Here is an 18,092-nt window from a genome sequence, read left to right as displayed (position 1 = left end):
AATGCAACCTTGGCGGTTAGCATATTTACCTCAACATGCCCCTCGCTTGCGTGAGAAGGCAGAGTGCTCGATGCTGGTTGATGAATTTTACAATTAATGTACTAGGAAAATACATTTTTGTCGACCAGAGGTGACTGAATTAATGTTCAGGCTTATTGATAATCATTATAGTAATGAAGTATAATTTCAAAACATGACCATAAAAACAGGTAATAATAAACATGACTCATCATTATATTACTTCACAGTAATGTGTTTTCAGTCCTTCCTCTTGCGTTAGCAGTGTGGAAAGGGACAGTAAAAAGCTCAGGCAGGAGGAGTTTTCCTGTGAGGGGGAGGGGTGGTGTATCCAGGGAGAGAACTAAACTAATCTTCTGAAATGTCATTCATGGTCTTATGCTGCCATCTATTGGAATTATTAAGCAACTGCAGTAGTGCTGAATAAAGTGTTTTTCCTTACTAATCCTTACTAAAGTAGTGATTACTCAGAATTGCAAAATAAATGGCGGGGGGACCAGGAGGGAGGAGAGTACATTTTTTACATTTTAGTCATTTAGCAGATGCTCTTATCCAGAGCGACTTACAGTTAGTGAGTGCATACATTTTCATACTGTCCCACCATGGGAAACGAACCCACAACCCTGGTGTTGCAAGCGCCATGCTCTACCAACTGAGCTACACGGTAGTAGTGCATGGCCAAGTGGTGGTGCGCAGGCCGTGGAGAAAGCGGTGGTGGGGAGGGTTGCAGCTGGGCTACATGAGCTGAGGCAGGTTTCTGTAGTAACAGAGACTCCGGTGGGCAAAGGCTTGGTGGGCTCATCCCAGGAAATATTGCCTGTCATTGGGGAAGAGGCTCTGATCAGGGGGGAAGTGCAGGGGGGCAGAGACTGGGGAGGAGGAGGACGGTACCGTGCCAATGGAGGAGGAGGAAGAGGAAGAGGGGGGAGGTGAGTCTGCGGGAGCGGAGGACAAGGCGTCTCGTTTTCAGACGGCTCATTGGATCCAGAGCTGACAGCCAGTCAGGCTGAGGGCCCAGTATATACGGTGAGAGAACTTTCTAGGTTCCTGATGGAGACTAAAGGGGAAAAAGAAGGTTCTGCTGGAGTCTTATTTGATTGATCCTGGAAGGTTTGTAAGGTCAGTACAACACGTGATGAAAAATGAGGGGTTTAGTGTCCTCTCACCCAGGAAGCGGTATAGGCTGAGAAAATGGGTCATGGGTTCTTAAGGGCATGTCTTCAGAATCTGCTTAAATGGATGGTTTTTTCTGGCATGGCGGCTTTATGGGCTTCTCTACTGGTTTCTGATTGTGGTGATTTCCCTCCCACCTCTTATGGAGATTTCACGGTTAGACTTCCTTAACATGAACGGCGGCAGAGACTGGGGGAATAAGTCAAACAAAAACATTTAAACGTGATTTTTTTAGCAAGAGACACACAGTGATGTGATTAATGAAGTGTATTGGGGGTCTGGTGGAAGGGGACGCAGGTGCTGAGCCATGGCACAAATCTTAGTGCAGGGGTAGCAAAAGAGGTGTGTAAGGGTAGGTTGTTAGTGGTTAGAGCCAAAATCAATTTCCTTGTCTTTGCTTTCCAAAATGTGTCTGCACCTAGTACAGGGCTCAGTTCTCTGTTTCACCAGGGCCCAGGCAGGTGTCCTATTGGAAATTCCATGTAAAGCTCTTCCAAGATGTCACTTTTTGCTCAAGCTTTCAAGGCTTTTGGGAGAGGTGGGGACAGCAGAAGGGGGAGTAACTTCTGTTATGGGGAGATGAGGGAGCCTGATGGGTGGGTAACTTCTGTTGTGGGTAGATGAGGGAGCCTGATGGGTGGGTAACTTCTGTTGTGGGGGAGAGGAGGGAGCCTGATGGGTGGGTAACTTCTGTTGTGGGAAGATGAGGGAGCCTGATGGGTGGGTAACTTCTGTTGTGGAGGAGATGAGGGAGCCTGATGGGTGGGTAACTTCTGTTGTGGGGAGATGAGGGAGCCTGATGGGTGGGTAACTTCTGTTGTGGGGAGATGAGGGAGCCTGATGGGTGGGTAACTTCTGTTGTGGGGAGATGAGGGAGCCTGATGGGTGGGTAACTTCTGTTGTGGGGAGATGAGGGAGCCTGATGGGTGGGTAACTTCCTTTGTGGGGAGATTAGGGAGCCTGATGGGTGGGTAACTTCTGTTGTGGGGAGATGAGGGAGCCTGATGGGTGGGTAACTTCTGTTGTGGGGGAGATGAGGGAGCCTGATGGGTGGGTAACTTCTGTTGTGGGGAGATGAGGGAGCCTGATGGGTGGGTAACTTCTGTTGTGGGGGAGATGAGGGAGCCTGATGGGTGGGTAACTTCTGTTGTGGGGGAGATGAGGGAGCCTGATGGGTGGGTAACTTCTGTTGTGGGGAGATGAGGGAGCCTGATGGGTGGGTAACTTCTGTTGTGGGGAGATTAGGGAGCATGATGGGTGGGTAACTTCTGTTGTGGGGAGATGAGGGAGCCTGATGGGTGGGTAACTTCTGTTGTGGGGGAGATGAGGGAGCCTGATGGGTGGGTAACTTCTGTTGTGGGGAGATGAGGGAGCCTGATGGGTGGGTAACTTCTGTTGTGGGGGAGATGAGGGAGCCTGATGGGTGGGTAACTTCTGTTGTGGGGAGATGAGGGAGCCTGATGGGTGGGTAACTTCTGTTGTGGGGAGATGAGGGAGCCTGATGGGTGGGTAACTTCTGTTGTGGGGAGAGGAGGGAGCCTGATGGGTGGGTAACTTCTGTTGTGGGGAGATGAGGGAGCCTGATGGGTGGGTAACTTCTGTTGTGGGGAGATGAGGGAGCCTGATGGGTGGGTAACTTCTGTTGTGGGGGAGATGAGGGAGCCTGATGGGTGGGTAACTTCTGTTGTGGGGAGATGAGGGAGCCTGATGGGTGGGTAACTTCTGTTGTGGGGGAGATGAGGGAGCCTGATGGGTGGGTAACTTCTGTTTCGGGGGAGATGAGGGAGCCTGATGGGTGGGTAACTTCTGTTGTGGGGAGATGAGGGAGCCTGATGGGTGGGTAACTTCTGTTGTGGGGAGATGAGGGAGCCTGATGGGTGGGTAACTTCTGTTGTGGGGAGATGAGGGAACCTGATGGGTGGGTAACTTCTGTTGTGGGGGAGAGGAGGGAGCCTGATGGGTGGGTAACTTCTGTTGTGTGGGAGATGAGGGAGCCTGATGGGTGGGTAACTTCTGTTGTGGGGAGATGAGGGAGCCTGATGGGTGGGTAACTTCTGTTGTGGGGAGATGAGGGAACCTGATGGGTGGGTAACTTCTGTTGTGGTGAGATGAGGGAGCCTGATGGGTGGGTAACTTCTGTTGTGGGGGAGATGAGGGAGCCTGATGGGTGGGTAACTTCTGTTGTGAGGAGATGAAGGAGCCTGATGGGTGGGTAACTTCTGTTGTGGGGAGATGAGGGAGCCTGATGGGTGGGTAACTTCTGTTGTGGGGAGATGAGGGAGCCTGATGGGTGGGTAACTTCTGTTGTGGGGAGATGAGGGAGTCTGATGGGTGGGTAACTTCTGTTGTGGGGGAGATGAGGGAGCCTGATGGGTGGGTAACTTCTGTTGTGGGGAGATGAGGGAGCCTGATGGGTGGGTAACTTCTGTTGTGGGGGAGATGAGGGAGCCTGATGGGTGGGTAACTTCTGTTGTGAGGAGATGAATGAGCCTGATGGGTGGGTAACTTCTGTTGTGGGGAGATGAGGGAGCCTGATGGGTGGGTAACTTCTGTTGTGGGGAGATGAGGGAGCCTGATGGGTGGGTAACTTCTGTTGTGGGGAGATGAGGCTGTGGAGTTGTACTCTGATTTATAGAGGGCAGAACTCTGTGGTCCTCTGTAGCTCAATTGGTAGAGCATGGCGCTTGTAATGCCAGGGTAGTGGGTTCGATCCCCGGGACCACCCACATGTAAAAATGGTCTGTGAGCAGAACCTGAGAACAGGATAATAATAATAATAATAATAATAATAATAATAATATGCCATTTAGCAGACGCTTTTATCCAAAGCGACTTACAGTCATGTGCATACATTTTTGTGTATGGGTGGTCCCGGGGATTGAACCCACTACCCAGGCGTTACAAGCGCCGTGCTCTACCAGCTGAGCTACAGAGGACCACGTAATGTCGCGGTCGTATGCTGGGGCTTCATGTATGGTCAAGGTGTGGGGAGGGCTCAGTAGGCCAGTCTGGGTAGGGAGGGGCATTCACCAGGGATGCCCTCTGTCAGGGCAGCTATACACTCTTGTTATTGAGCCCTTTCTGGGCCTGCTACACAGGAGGCTACAGGGAGTGTGGGAGCCAGGCATAGGGTTGGGGACAGGCATAGCAGTGTCAGCATACGCTGATGACGTCTGTGTTGGTTAGGGATGCGCAGAACCTACAGGCCCTGGAGAATAGTTTGAGGGTGTACGAGGGGGCGTCTTCTGCTTAGGTAAACTGGGGCAAGAGTGAGGCTCTGTTATGTGGGGCATGGAGGGACAGGGCACCTCCGCAGCTTCCAGGGGGGTTGCAGTGGGGCTGTGAGTGGCTCAAGATGCTTGGGGTGTATCTGGGCTCGGAGGGTTGGGATAGGAAGAACTGGGAAGGAGTGTCACAAGCGGTGGTGTCGAGGCTGACGAAGTGGAGGTGGCTCATCTCCCAGGTGGCATACAGAGGGACGGTGCTGATCATCAACAACTTGGTGGCATCCTCTCTATGGCTTAAATTGGCCATTCTCAACGCCCCCGGTGGTCTGCTTGTGGACCTGCAGCGCAAGTTAGTGATTTTAAATTAGTGCACGCAAATTAGTGCACCTCCGCAGCTTCCAGGCGTTCTGCTTGTGGACCTGCACGCAATGTGCTTTTAGGGGTGGGGGTGTTAGTGTAATGAGGATGGCTCATTAAAGTAAGACAAGTCAGTCTCTCTCTCTCTCTCTCTCTCAACAGCGCTCTGCACAGGCAGCAGTGGAGGACAGTGATAAGATCTTTACCGAGCTGATCCGCTCCATTGAGAGAAGGCGCTCTGAGGTGAAGGAGCTGATCAGATCCCAAGAGACGGCTCTAGTGAGTCAAGCTGAAGGACTCCTGGAGCAACTGGAGCAGGAGATAGCTGAGCTGAGGAAGAGAAGCACTGAGCTGGAGCAGCTCTCACACACAGAGGATCACATCCATTTCCTCCAGGTAACTCAACTGCCTTGATACATGTGATATGAAATTAAAACTCTCAATCAGTTGGTTCTGCTCTGCTCTGTCTCTGTCTCTGTCTCTTGTGTCTCCTGAGTGGCGCAGTGGTCTAAGGCACTGCATCGCAGTGCTAACTGTGCCACTAGAGATCCTGGTTCGAATCCAGGCTCTGTCGCAGCCGGCCGCGACCGGGAGACTCATGGGCGGCGCACAATTGGCCCAGCGTCGTGTAGGGGTGGGAATGGCCGGCAGGGATGTAGCTCAGTTGATAGAGCATGGCGTTTGCAAAGCCAGGGTTGTGGGTTCGTTTCCCACGGGGGGCCAGTATATAAAGATATGTATTCACTAACTGTAAGTCGCTCTGGATAAGAGCGTCTGCTAAATGACTAAAATGTAAAAATGTAAATGTCTCTCTCTCTCTCTCTCTCTCCAGAGTTATCAGTCTCTCTCCAGTACCAGTGTATCTTCAGACTTACCCAGCATCGTTGTCCGTCCTCTTCAGTACTTTGGAGATGTGAGTAAGACTGTGTCTGAACTGAGAGAGACACTAGAAGACGTCCTTAAAGGAGAATGGACCAAGATCTCCACTACAGGTGTGTTGAAAATAATAAGAACATCAACTTTAGACCATTGAAAGTTCCCTACTAGTCATATACATGTGGAATATGGTATGATGATAACATTCCCTCTCTCTGTGAATGTGTTTGTGTGTCTGTAGTGAATATAGTGGATGTTGTACTGCCTCCAGAGCCCAAGACCAGAGAACAGTTCTTACAATGTGAGTCTCTTTATTCTGAAGTAACTAACAGTCTCTTTTTACTGACACTCCTAACAATCCCTCTAGAAATATATAGCAATAGTAGATCTAATCAAAGACTGGGTATCTATCTGACTGCTCATATTTCTCTGATTTGATCTCTGCTGTGCTCTAATCAAAGACAGGGTAGATACAGTATCTGACTTCACTTATTGTTCTAACTCCCCTCATTGGTCTCTGCTCTGCTCTTCTCCCAGATTCCTGTCAGCTCACACTGGACCCAAACACAGCACACAAACGCCTCTCTCTGTCTGAAGGAAACAGAAAGGTGACCTATACAGACAGAGTCCAACCATATCCTGATCATCCAGACAGATTCACCAACTACCAGGTTCTGTGTAGAGAGGGTCTGTCTGGACGCTGTTACTGGGAGGTGGAGTGGAGTGGGGGGGATGTTATCACAGCAGTCTCATATAAAGACATCAGCAGAACAGGGAGAGATGGTGAATTTGGATACAATGACAAGTCCTGGAGTTTAGTGTGCTCTAGTGGTGGTTATTGTTTCAGACACAATAATGTTGAGACTAAAGTATCAGGCCCTCAGTCCTCCAGAGTAGGAGTGGACCTGGATCACAAGGCAGGTACTCTGTCCTTCTACAGTGTCTCTGATACAATGACCCTCCTCCACAGAGTCCAGACCACATTCACTCAGCCCCTCTATCCTGGGTTTAATCTCTATTATGGTACTGCTGAGCTGGTTAAACTGTAGTAGGGTCCACATAGATACTAGTCATGCTGGTGTAGTCTATAGCTGAGCTGGTTAAACTGTAGTAGGGTCCACATAGATACTAGTCATGCTGGTGTAGTCTATAGCTGAGCTGGTTAAACTGTAGTAGGGTCCACATAGATACTAGTCATGCTGGTGTAGTCTATAGCTGAGCTGGTTAAACTGTAGTAGGGTCCACATAGATACTAGTCATGCTGGTGTAGTCTATAGCTGAGCTGGTTAAACTGTAGTAGGGTCCACATAGATACTAGTCATGCTGGTGTAGTCTATAGCTGAGCTGGTTAAACTGTAGTAGGCTCCACATAGATACTAGTCATGCTGGTGTAGTCTATAGCTGAGCTGGTTAAACTGTAGTAGGGTCCACATAGATACTAGTCATGCTGGTGTAGTCTATAGCTGAGCTGGTTAAACTGTAGTAGGGTCCACATAGATACTAGTCATGCTGGTGTAGTCTATAGCTGAGCTGGTTAAACTGTAGTAGGGTCCACATAGATACTAGTCATGCTGGTGTAGTCTATAGCTGAGCTGGTTAAACTGTAGTAGGCTCCACATAGATACTAGTCATGCTGGTGTAGTCTATAGCTGAGCTGGTTAAACTGTAGTAGGCTCCACATAGATACTAGTCATGCTGGTGTAGTCTATAGCTGAGCTGGTTAAACTGTAGTAGGGTCCACATAGATACTAGTCATGCTGGTGTAGTCTATAGCTGAGCTGGTTAAACTGTAGTAGGGTCCACATAGATACTAGTCATGCTGGTGTAGTCTATAGCTGAGCTGGTTAAACTGTAGTAGGGTCCACATAGATACTAGTCATGCTGGTATAGTCTATAGCTGAGCTGGTTAAACTGTAGTAGGGTCCACATAGATACTAGTCATGCTGGTGTAGTCTATAGCTGAGCTGGTTAAACTGTAGTAGGGTCCACATAGATACTAGTCATGCTGGTGTAGTCTATAGCTGAGCTGGTTAAACTGTAGTAGGGTCCACATAGATACTAGTCATGCTGGTGTAGTCTATAGCTGAGCTGGTTAAACTGTAGTAGGGTCCACATAGATACTAGTCATGCTGGTGTAGTCTATAGCTGAGCTGGTTAAACTGTAGTAGGCTCCACATAGATACTAGTCATGCTGGTGTAGTCTATAGCTGAGCTGGTTAAACTGTAGTAGGGTCCACATAGATACTAGTCATGCTGGTGTAGTCTATAGCTGAGCTGGTTAAACTGTAGTAGGGTCCACATAGATACTAGTCATGCTGGTGTAGTATATAGCTGAGCTGGTTAAACTGTAGTAGGGTCCACATAGATACTAGTCATGCTGGTGTAGTCTATAGCTGAGCTGGTTAAACTGTAGTAGGGTCCACATAGATACTAGTCATGCTGGTGTAGTCTATAGCTGAGCTGGTTAAACTGTAGTAGGGTCCACATAGATACTAGTCATGCTGGTGTAGTCTATAGCTGAGCTGGTTAAACTGTAGTAGGGTCCACATAGATACTAGTCATGCTGGTGTAGTCTATAGCTGAGCTGGTTAAACTGTAGTAGGGTCCACATAGATACTAGTCATGCTGGTGTAGTCTATAGCTGAGCTGGTTAAACTGTAGTAGGGTCCACATAGATACTAGTCATGCTGGTGTAGTCTATAGCTGAGCTGGTTAAACTGTAGTAGGGTCCACATAGATACTAGTCATGCTGGTGTAGTCTATAGCTGAGCTGGTTAAACTGTAGTAGGGTCCACATAGATACTAGTCATGCTGGTGTAGTCTATAGCTGAGCTGGTTAAACTGTAGTAGGGTCCACATAGATACTAGTCATGCTGGTGTAGTCTATAGCTGAAATGGTTAAACTGTAGTAGGGTCCACATAGATACTAGTCATGCTGGTGTAGTCTATAGCTGAGCTGGTTAAACTGTAGTAGGGTCCATATAGATACTAGTCATGCTGGTGTAGTCTATAGCTGAGCTGGTTAAACTGTAGTAGGGTCCACATAGATACTAGTCATGCTGGTGTAGTCTATAGCTGAGCTGGTTAAACTGTAGTAGGGTCCACATAGATACTAGTCATGCTGGTGTAGTCTATAGCTGAGCTGGTTAAACTTTAGTAGGGTCCACATAGATACTAGTCATGCTGGTGTAGTCTATAGCTGAGCTGGTTAAACTGTAGTAGGGTCCACATAGATACTAGTCATGCTGGTGTAGTCTATAGCTGAGCTGGTTAAACTGTAGTAGGGTCCACATAGATACTAGTCATGCTGGTGTAGTCTATAGCTGAGCTGGTTAAACTGTAGTAGGGTCCACATAGATACTAGTCATGCTGGTGTAGTCTATAGCTGAGCTGGTTAAACTGTAGTAGGGTCCACATAGATACTAGTCATGCTGGTGTAGTCTATAGCTGAGCTGGTTAAACTGTAGTAGGGTCCACATAGATACTAGTCATGCTGGTGTAGTCTATAGCTGAGCTGGTTAAACTGTAGTAGGGTCCACATAGATACTAGTCATGCTGGTGTAGTCTATAGCTGAGCTGGTTAAACTGTAGTAGGGTCCACATAGATACTAGTCATGCTGGTGTAGTCTATAGCTGAGCTGGTTAAACTGTAGTAGGGTCCACATAGATACTAGTCATGCTGGTGTAGTCTATAGCTGAGCTGGTTAAACTGTAGTAGGGTCCACATAGATACTAGTCATGCTGGTGTAGTCTATAGCTGAGCTGGTTAAACTGTAGTAGGGTCCACATAGATACTAGTCATGCTGGTGTAGTCTATAGCTGAGCTGGTTAAACTGTAGTAGGGTCCACATAGATACTAGTCATGCTGGTGTAGTCTATAGCTGAGCTGGTTAAACTGTAGTAGGGTCCACATAGATACTAGTCATGCTGGTGTAGTCTATAGCTGAGCTGGTTAAACTGTAGTAGGGTCCACATAGATACTGGTCATGCTGGTGGTGATGGTCCCCAGATGTGATGATTCATTCTGCTCTGTTTTTATGTACAATGATTTGATTGATTTGATCTTCAGAAGATGTTATGAATTACAATTCAATGCATTCATATTATTTGTAAGTGCAGCGTTTTAATCTTATACATTTACATTAATCATGATGTATGCTGTTAATGTATGTTGGTTGTCATTCAGAACCATTGAAATGTTTTCTCAATTGGTTCTCTGTCTCAATGTCATTTTCCTCAGTATCATGGAACAGGTAGTGTTACTTACTTGCTAATTGAACTATATGGGCCGGTTTCCCGGACACAGATGAAGCCTAGTCCTAGACTAAAAAGCATGTTTAATGGAGATGTCCGGGAAACCGGCCCTAAGTTTGGCATCTTTTATTCTCCCATACTGCTCAGTCAAGCAATATTAAACCTGTCCAGCAGGTGGTGCTATTAACCAAACAATAAAACCAGCAGATATCTTGACTTGCCACTCAGTATATCAGTAATGTTCAGAATTGTACTTTAATATCATTGGAGATTAATGGTCTTTTTAATCCACTACCCAGAGTCAGGAACAGATGAAGTTAGGTCTGCTACTGTTCAGTTATTAAATATGATTCATGGTGATGGGAAATAAAAAATCCATCTAGTAGTAGTTTTCCTTTGCTATTTATTCCACGGTGTGTCTTTAACTTGTAAATGGATTGTGTTGAAGCTGGCATGTGGTATGGATGATAGAATAGAGTGAATAGAGGAGAGAAGAGAGGAGGAGAGGAGAACATCATATAGAAGACAGATAAGATAGAGAGACAATTCATACCCAGGGGAGATACTGGCTCTGGCCCAAATGACACCCTGTTCCCTACGTAGTGCACTAGGCTACTTCTGACCAGATCTAAAGTAGTGCACTACATAGGGAATAGGGTGGAGATTGGAGATTTGCTCACTGTCATTAGAATGAAGATTTCCATACAGGGGTTACTGTCTCTGTCCCAAATCTCTCCCTGTTCCCTACGTAGTGCACTAGGCTTCTTTTGACCAGATCTAAAGTAGTCTTCTAGATTTTACATGTTTTCTCCCTGTCGTTAGAAAATGACAATATGGTAATGACTTTAGTGGTTTCCTCCCCCTTTGTTTTTATTGGTTGTGTGTTATGTGTGTTGTTGTGTTAGGTTTTCCCCCTGTGTTCCTAATGGAAAATCCATTAACAATGAATCAGAAATAAATTATATTCCAGTTGTGTTTAGACAACTTCATGGCTGACATCCCCCAGAACTTTACCTGATGTTCTCTCTCTCTCTCAAACCATACACATTTATGTCATTTAGCAGACGCTCTTATCCAGAGCAACTTACCGTTAGTGCATATATATATATATACATGACTGTATGTCGCTTTGGATAAAAGCGTCCGCTAAATCGCATATTATATTATTATTATATATATTTTTCATACTGGCCCTCATGGGAATCGAAACCACAACCCTGGCATTGCAAACACCATGCTCTACCAACTGAGCTACATCCCTGCCGGCCATTCCCTCCCCTACCCTGGACCAATTGTGCGCCGCCCGGTCGCTGACGGCTACAACAGAGCCTGGATTTGAACCAAGATCTCTAGTGGCACAGCTATCACTGTGATTCAGTGCCTTAGACCACTGCTCCACTCGGGAGACTATAGAAAGCAGACAACCTCAATATGGTTCCATTCCTGTAGTTATCAGGACACATGGGGTGTGGAACTATTATCTCCTTTCTAAGTGTGAACTTGTCCACTTCCCTTCATGGATTTAAAAGGAAATGACTGGTATATGTAAACTCCCTCTACCCCATGCCAACACCAATCCAATGCTGTACAATTAATTCCATAGCTTAACATGGGAAATGCTCACTGCCTCCCATAAGAGTCATTGAAGCGTTGGATGAGATAGGACCCTGCCTTCACCAGGGGATATTTGTTGGACCCGTCACAACAGGTGAGGAGGGCCTCATCCTCCAGCTGCCCAAAGAAAGCCAGGGACTGCCTTGTGCTCCAGTCTCCAGCAGGGGGCAGCAAAACCCTATAGACCTGAAAGGGAAAGTGAGGAGTAAAAACCTAAGGTTAATTTACATTGATATTTCCATAGAGACCTGAGTCGTATTCACTAGGCACCAAACTGAAGAAAATTAAATGAAACAGGGATGGACTAACTGAAAATAAACGTTTGTTTACGTTTTCTGTTGCAAAATGTTTTGCTAGAGTGTTCCCTAATGAATACGACCCTGGATTTAAATACTATTTGAAATATTACAAATACTTTGAGCATTTCCTTTAATCTTCCAGGTGGGCGGGGTTAGCTTATAGTTTTAGGACTTTTCTATTTGTTCCGTTGGAACAGGAAAACTCAATCAAAATTATTTTAAATAGTATTTGAACACAGGTCTGTTTACACATGCAATAAGCCTGTAACATCTTGTATGATCTTATGAGGTAACAGTGTGTCAAATGGAAGGACAAGTCTCACCACTGAGAGGAAAACATCACTGGTCCACCTCTGCATCAGGTCAGCTATGTTGATCAGTACTGTCCCAGGGATGCTGGGAGCAGAGATGAACTCCCCTGACCTGGTACCCACCTATGGAGTTGTCATTTTAATATCAGTTTAACCCCATTACTGCTATAACACACACAAGCCATGTTAATAGAATGAAATGGATCCAGGTTCCATTTATTCTACAATAGATTTACTGCCTGTGGAACACTTCTCAAAAGTGGTCTTAAATCAAGGTGACTGCAAGTCTCAATCCCAAACGAATGGGGGAAGAATTAATCAAATGGCCACCCGGACTATTTACATTGACCCCCCCCCCCCCCCCCCCCCCCCACACCCCCTTTTTGATTTTACACTGCTGCTACTTGCTGTTTATCTATGCATAGTCACTTTACAAATGACCTCAACTAACATGTACCCCCACACATTGACTGGCAGAGCTACTCCACCTCAAGAATGACCCCCTGTATATAGCCTCATTATTGTTATGTCATTTTATTGTGTTACTTTTTGATTTGATTTTTTTTTTAATTTAGTTTATTTTGTAAATATTTTCTTAACTCTATTTCTTGAACAGCATTGTTGGTTAAGGGTTTGTAAGTAAGCATTTCACGGTAAGGTCTACACCTGTTGTATTCGGCGCATGTGACAAATGTAATTACATTTTATTTTATTTTATTTGAAAATGGCACCATCTAGAAAGATGGCATTTAGAGGTATGGAGAAACAAGATTCACACAACAGAGCTGACCACAACTGGACTGGACTGGCTGGGATATTTTCTTTACACATTGTCCTTTCAAGGATGGTTCCAGAACTTGGCTTGACTCAGCTCTGTAGTGTTAGCCAGCCCAGTTTGGCCCTGCTTGACTCAGCTCTGTAGTGTTAGCCAGCCCAGTTTGGCCCTGCTTGGCTTGACTCAGCTCTGTAGTGTTAGCCAGCCCAGTTTGGCCCTGCTTGGCTTGACTCAGCTCTGTAGTGTTAGCCAGCCCAGTTTGGCCCTGCTTGACTCAGCTCTGTAGTGTTAGCCAGCCCAGTTTGGCCCTGCTTGACTCAGCTCTGTAGTGTTAGCCAGCCCAGTTTGGCCCTGCTTGACTCAGCTCTGTAGTGTTAGCCAGCCCAGTTTGGCCCTGCTTGACTCAGCTCTGTAGTGTTAGCCAGCCCAGTTTGGCCCTGCTTGGGTTGACTCAGCTCTGTAGTGTTAGCCAGCCCAGTTTGGCCCTGCTTGGCTTGACTCAGCTCTGTAGTGTTAGCCAGCCCAGTTTGGCCCTGCTTGGCTTGACTCAGCTCTGTAGCGTTAGCCAGCCCAGTTTGGCCCTGCTTGGCTTGACTCAGCTCTGTAGTGTTAGCCAGCCCAGTTTGGCCCTCCTTGACTCAGCTCTGTAGTGTTAGCCAGCCCAGTTTGGCCCTGCTTGGCTTGACTCAGCTCTGTAGTGTTAGCCAGCCCAGTTTGGCCCTGCTTGGCTTGACTCAGCTCTGTAGCATTAGCCAGCCCAGTTTGGCCCTGCTTGGCTTGACTGTTCTCTATAGTGAGAAACCGTCATCAGTGTGTTGGAGGGGATCAGTCTGATCAAGGAGAGGCGCAGAATCACTGATCTGGACCACTTAGTGAGTCAATATTTCAGATGCAAGTGGATTTGTAGATTAGTGAGTCTGTGCAGTTCACCGCAATGGATTTGATCTAAAACATGCACAATGTCATGAAGACCACTGCTACTCCATAGAATGAAACCATCCCCTATGAGGACTAATGACCAACTCTGAAACTCACCACACTATGCTGTACTGACAGCATCATCATCACACTAGCATTAATGTTCACACTCTGGGGCTCATTTGTCCACATTTAAACTGGTCTAGGTCTCCTTACAGGTGAGACACATTTAAACTGGTCTAGGTCTCCTTACAGGTGAGACACATTTAAACTGGTCTAGGTCTCCTTACAGGTAAGACACATTTATACTGGTCTAGGTCTCCTTACAGGTTGGACACATGGGTCTAGAGGTCTCTAGTGGTTGAGTCTTGGTCTGGGTCTCACTGGTTCTGTTCCAATCAGTCTTGTCTCCATCTCTGGTATATTCAGTACCAATACACCAACGTCATACACTCCAGACCTGGGTTCCAGTGCTTAATTTGAGCCGGATCTGGCACCTCTCAGATTTGACCTCATTTGTTCCAGCACCTATTTGCCCGGCTCCGGTACCTCACGCATTATTTATACAATTTGTTCACTGTTTGCACTGTAAACATTTAAAAAAGCGATCAGAGTTAAATCAAGTTGCCTCCTGGTTATTTCTCCCACCTCCTAGAAAAACCATCATGTAAAAGTGCGGAGATCCTTCTGTGCAATCATCCTAATCCTTCCCCATTGATTTCAGACCTCCTCTATTATTTCTACATATGTCCATCCACCGACGAAGTGCACGGGGGGGGGGGGGGGGGGCAGTGCCCGGAGCAGGTGCAATTTGGACGGAGGCTCAGTTCAAGACCAAGCAAATTTATGACCCCTGGCTTGTCACGCAAAATTCAAAGCTGGCCTATACAACATGCAAAAAGGTAGGGAGCTTGGGCCCGGAAAAGACTGGAGGGTTGAAACTAGCAAAGGAGTGGGTGGAATGTACAGTAACATGTTCTGCCTCCGACTTAAAAAAGCAACAAAGAGCCCTCAGAATAAAGGGTTTTGAACATGCCCAAACAATGGCCCAAAAAATGAGAAATTACCCGGCTCTTCACAAGCACTTTGTAGTGTATGATGAATTATGACTTTGCTAATGTTTTCAAGAGGATGTTTATTCAGTTTCAGAGGGAGCCGTTTTAGAGGGACACCCCATAGAACAGAGGGAGTCTGTGTGTTGTAGACAGGGGATTGGTCAGTATGGGGAACCCCCCATATTTTGGGAAAGATTATAAGTACTGGGTTTGAACAAAGAAGATCAGAACAGACTTATTCTTTTGGGACTCTGTTCTCCGGATGCTATATACATCTGTAAACTTATGCTGAAATCTTGTGATATAAATAAAACTTATGATCAAAGCTCAGTATAAGCGGACTCCTTTGTTTCAGAGCAATAATTAGCAACATTAACTCGACACTACAACTTCACCACAGCAGCTGAGGATGCGTCCCACGACGGCGTGACCATCACAGCTATAGTGGCCTTGCCATGGGGATATCCTCGCATGTGTTTGTTAACAATCTAGGTCTTATGTGTCATGCACTTCAACAACTATCTGAATTGTCACTCGAGCTCCAAAAGAGAGACTACACAATTATTACTAGGGAAGTGATGGTGTTATTGGTGTTATTACTGCACAGAGGGCAGTCACCAGGGAAGTGAGGGTGTTATTACTGCACTCAGGGCAGTCACCAGGGAAGTGAGGGTGTTATTACTGCACACAGGGCAGTCACCAGGGAAGTGATGGTGTTATTACTGCACACAGGGCAGTCACCAGGGAAGTGATGGTGTTATTACTGCACTCAGGGCAGTCACCAGGGAAGTGATGGTGTTATTACTGCACACAGGGCAGTCACCAGGGAAGCGAGGGTGTTATTACTGCACACAGGGCAGTCACCAGGGAAGTGATGGTGTTATTACTGCACACAGGGCAGTCACCAGGGAAGTGAGGGTGTTATTACTGCACACAGGGCAGTCACCAGGGAAGTGAGGGTGTTATTACTGCACATAGGGCAGTCACCAGGGAAGTGAGGGTGTTATTACTGCACACAGGGCAGTCACCAGTGGACAATACAGGATACAGCCAGTTCATAGAGGAGCTGAAGGTGCTTTATGCTCAATACTGGCCAGAGGATGCAGGAGCACTGTATGGAGAAACAGTGATAGAATCTCTCTGCCAGAGGTTTGGCATTGGCAGTCCACGTACGGTCATACGGGCCTACAGGCAGTACAGGGACACTGATGGTAATGATAAAGGAGACTTTCCAGATGGACTTAAAGAGATGTTGATGGAGGTCAGCACCATCCCCATCTCCAGATGGACTTAAAGAGATGTTGATGGAGGTCAGCACCATCCCCATCTCCAGTGCAGAAGGCCAGCAGGGATTTTCTCAAATGAATCTGATTTGCACCTCAACCCGCGCCTCTCTGCATACCTCCACCATATCAGGGCTACTCTTTCTGAACCTTGTTGGCCCACCCCTGACCAAATTCAACCCAGTCCCCTATGTGAGGTCATGGATTGCTAAAGGACCCAGATGTGTCCCAGACACCAGGAGCAAAACAAGAGATAGGGAGGAGAAGACGCACCAGGAAATGGCCGTGTTGTGGAAGGTTCTGGAAAACTTTACAAACTTGTTCTGTCCTGTGAAGTTAATCTGAATATGCGCTTCATATTATCAGATAGGCAGGAGGCCTGTCACAAGCTGGGCTTGAACTCAGGTCTCAGATGTGGAGAGTTGGGTGTTCTACCCCTTAGCCACAGAGGAGGTATAGTAGGACCCAAACGAAACACCCAAGGCAATACTCCAGGCAAAGTAGGTTTAATATAAAAAAAGGTATTTCTTTGCACTTCAAAAATAATCCAACAAAAGTTCTTCTCAGAAAGAGGTATACTAACAGAGGTACAGTAAACAAAACAGGAGGACAAAACAAAATAACTCCACGAGGGGAGAAAAACAAAATAAAGATAACTTAGAAAAGCTTACTCGGAAAGACTCTGTGGGACACAGCAGGAGACACATAGCCAGGACTCAAAAACCAAGTGAGGAACAAGGGGAAAAAACACAGCTAAAATACTCTAGGGGAAACAAGGCACAGGTGACCTGGATAAAGCTAATAAGGACACACGAGGAAGAACTAAGGCAGAGGGGAACACAGATGACCTCTAGAGGCCCGGAGACAAACAGGAGGCAGGAAGCTGACAGGACCCCCTCCTCTAGGAACGACTCCTGACGTTCCTTCCAGAACACCCTGGCCTCAGGGTGCGAAACTCTCGGATCAAACCTGGGTCCAGGATGTCCTTGGCTGGAACCCAGGAGCGCTCCTCTGGCCCGTAGCCCTCCCAGTCCACCAGATACTGCAGAGAGTTCTGGACCCTCCGGGAGTCCAGTATCCGGCGCACTGTGTAGGCTGGCTGGCCGTCAATGATCCTGGGAGGTGGCGGGGGTCTGCGTGGGGGGGCAAAGGGAGAAGACAAGACAGGTTTTAGTAGTGAAACATGGAAAGTGGGGTTAATTCTAAGGGAGCGAGGGAGAACCAAACGATAAGAAACAGGGTTAACTCTTCTTGCTATGCGGAAAGGGCCGATGTACTTCTGGGAAAGCTTCTTGGATTCGACCCGGAGGGGCAGGTTCTTGGTGGCCAACCAAACTCTCTGACCAGCTCGGAAACTAGGGGCCGTCCGGCGGCGGCGATTAGCCTGACTTTGGTATCTCTGGGAGGTCCGAAGGAGGGTACGCCTGGCCTTCTTCCAGGTCCGCCTACAGCGTTGGACAAAGCGCTGGGCCGAGGGAACACCAACTTGCGCCTCTTCCTCTGGAAGTAATGGAGGGGTGTATCCGAACTGGCATTCGAAGGGGGACAATCCGGTGGCTGAGGACTGGAGGGTGTTGTGGGCATATTCAGCCCAAATGATATAGGTGGCCCAAGACGTGGGATTACTGGCCGCCATACACCGCAGGGTGGTCTCCAGATCCTGATTAATCCGTTCCGTTTGGCCATTAGACTCTGGATGGAACCCAGACGATAGGCTGGCTGTGGCCCCAATAAGCCTGCAGAAGGCCCCCCAAAACCGGGACGAGAATTGGGGACCTCGGTCGGAGACAACGTCCAGGGGAATTCCAAATATCCGGAAGACATGGTTCATGAGGAGCTCAGCAGTCTCCTTGGCCGAGGGCAGCTTGGGCAGGGGAATAAACCGGGCAGCCTTAGAGAACCGGTCAACAACCACTAGGATGACTGTGTTGC

General features: G+C 47.3%; 1 long non-coding RNA gene across 1 annotated transcript; it reads left to right on the top strand.

Annotated features, from left to right (window-relative positions):
• The first annotated feature begins 5,633 nt into the window (after window positions 1–5,633).
• LOC311121256 lies at window positions 5,634–10,121 on the top strand. The gene is made up of 3 exons (XR_014612251.1): window positions 5,634–5,767; window positions 5,893–5,952; window positions 6,189–10,121. It is a non-coding gene; the product is annotated as an uncharacterized lncRNA (long non-coding RNA).
• Window positions 10,122–18,092: the final 7,971 nt, after the last annotated feature.

Source organism: Coregonus lavaretus (assembly GCF_964263955.1).
Source record: "Coregonus lavaretus genome assembly, contig: HAP1_SCAFFOLD_2598, whole genome shotgun sequence".
Taxonomy (NCBI): Eukaryota; Metazoa; Chordata; class Actinopteri; order Salmoniformes; family Salmonidae; genus Coregonus; species Coregonus lavaretus.
Note: the sequence above shows the minus strand (reverse complement) of the source record. Positions and strands in the feature narration are given on the sequence as shown.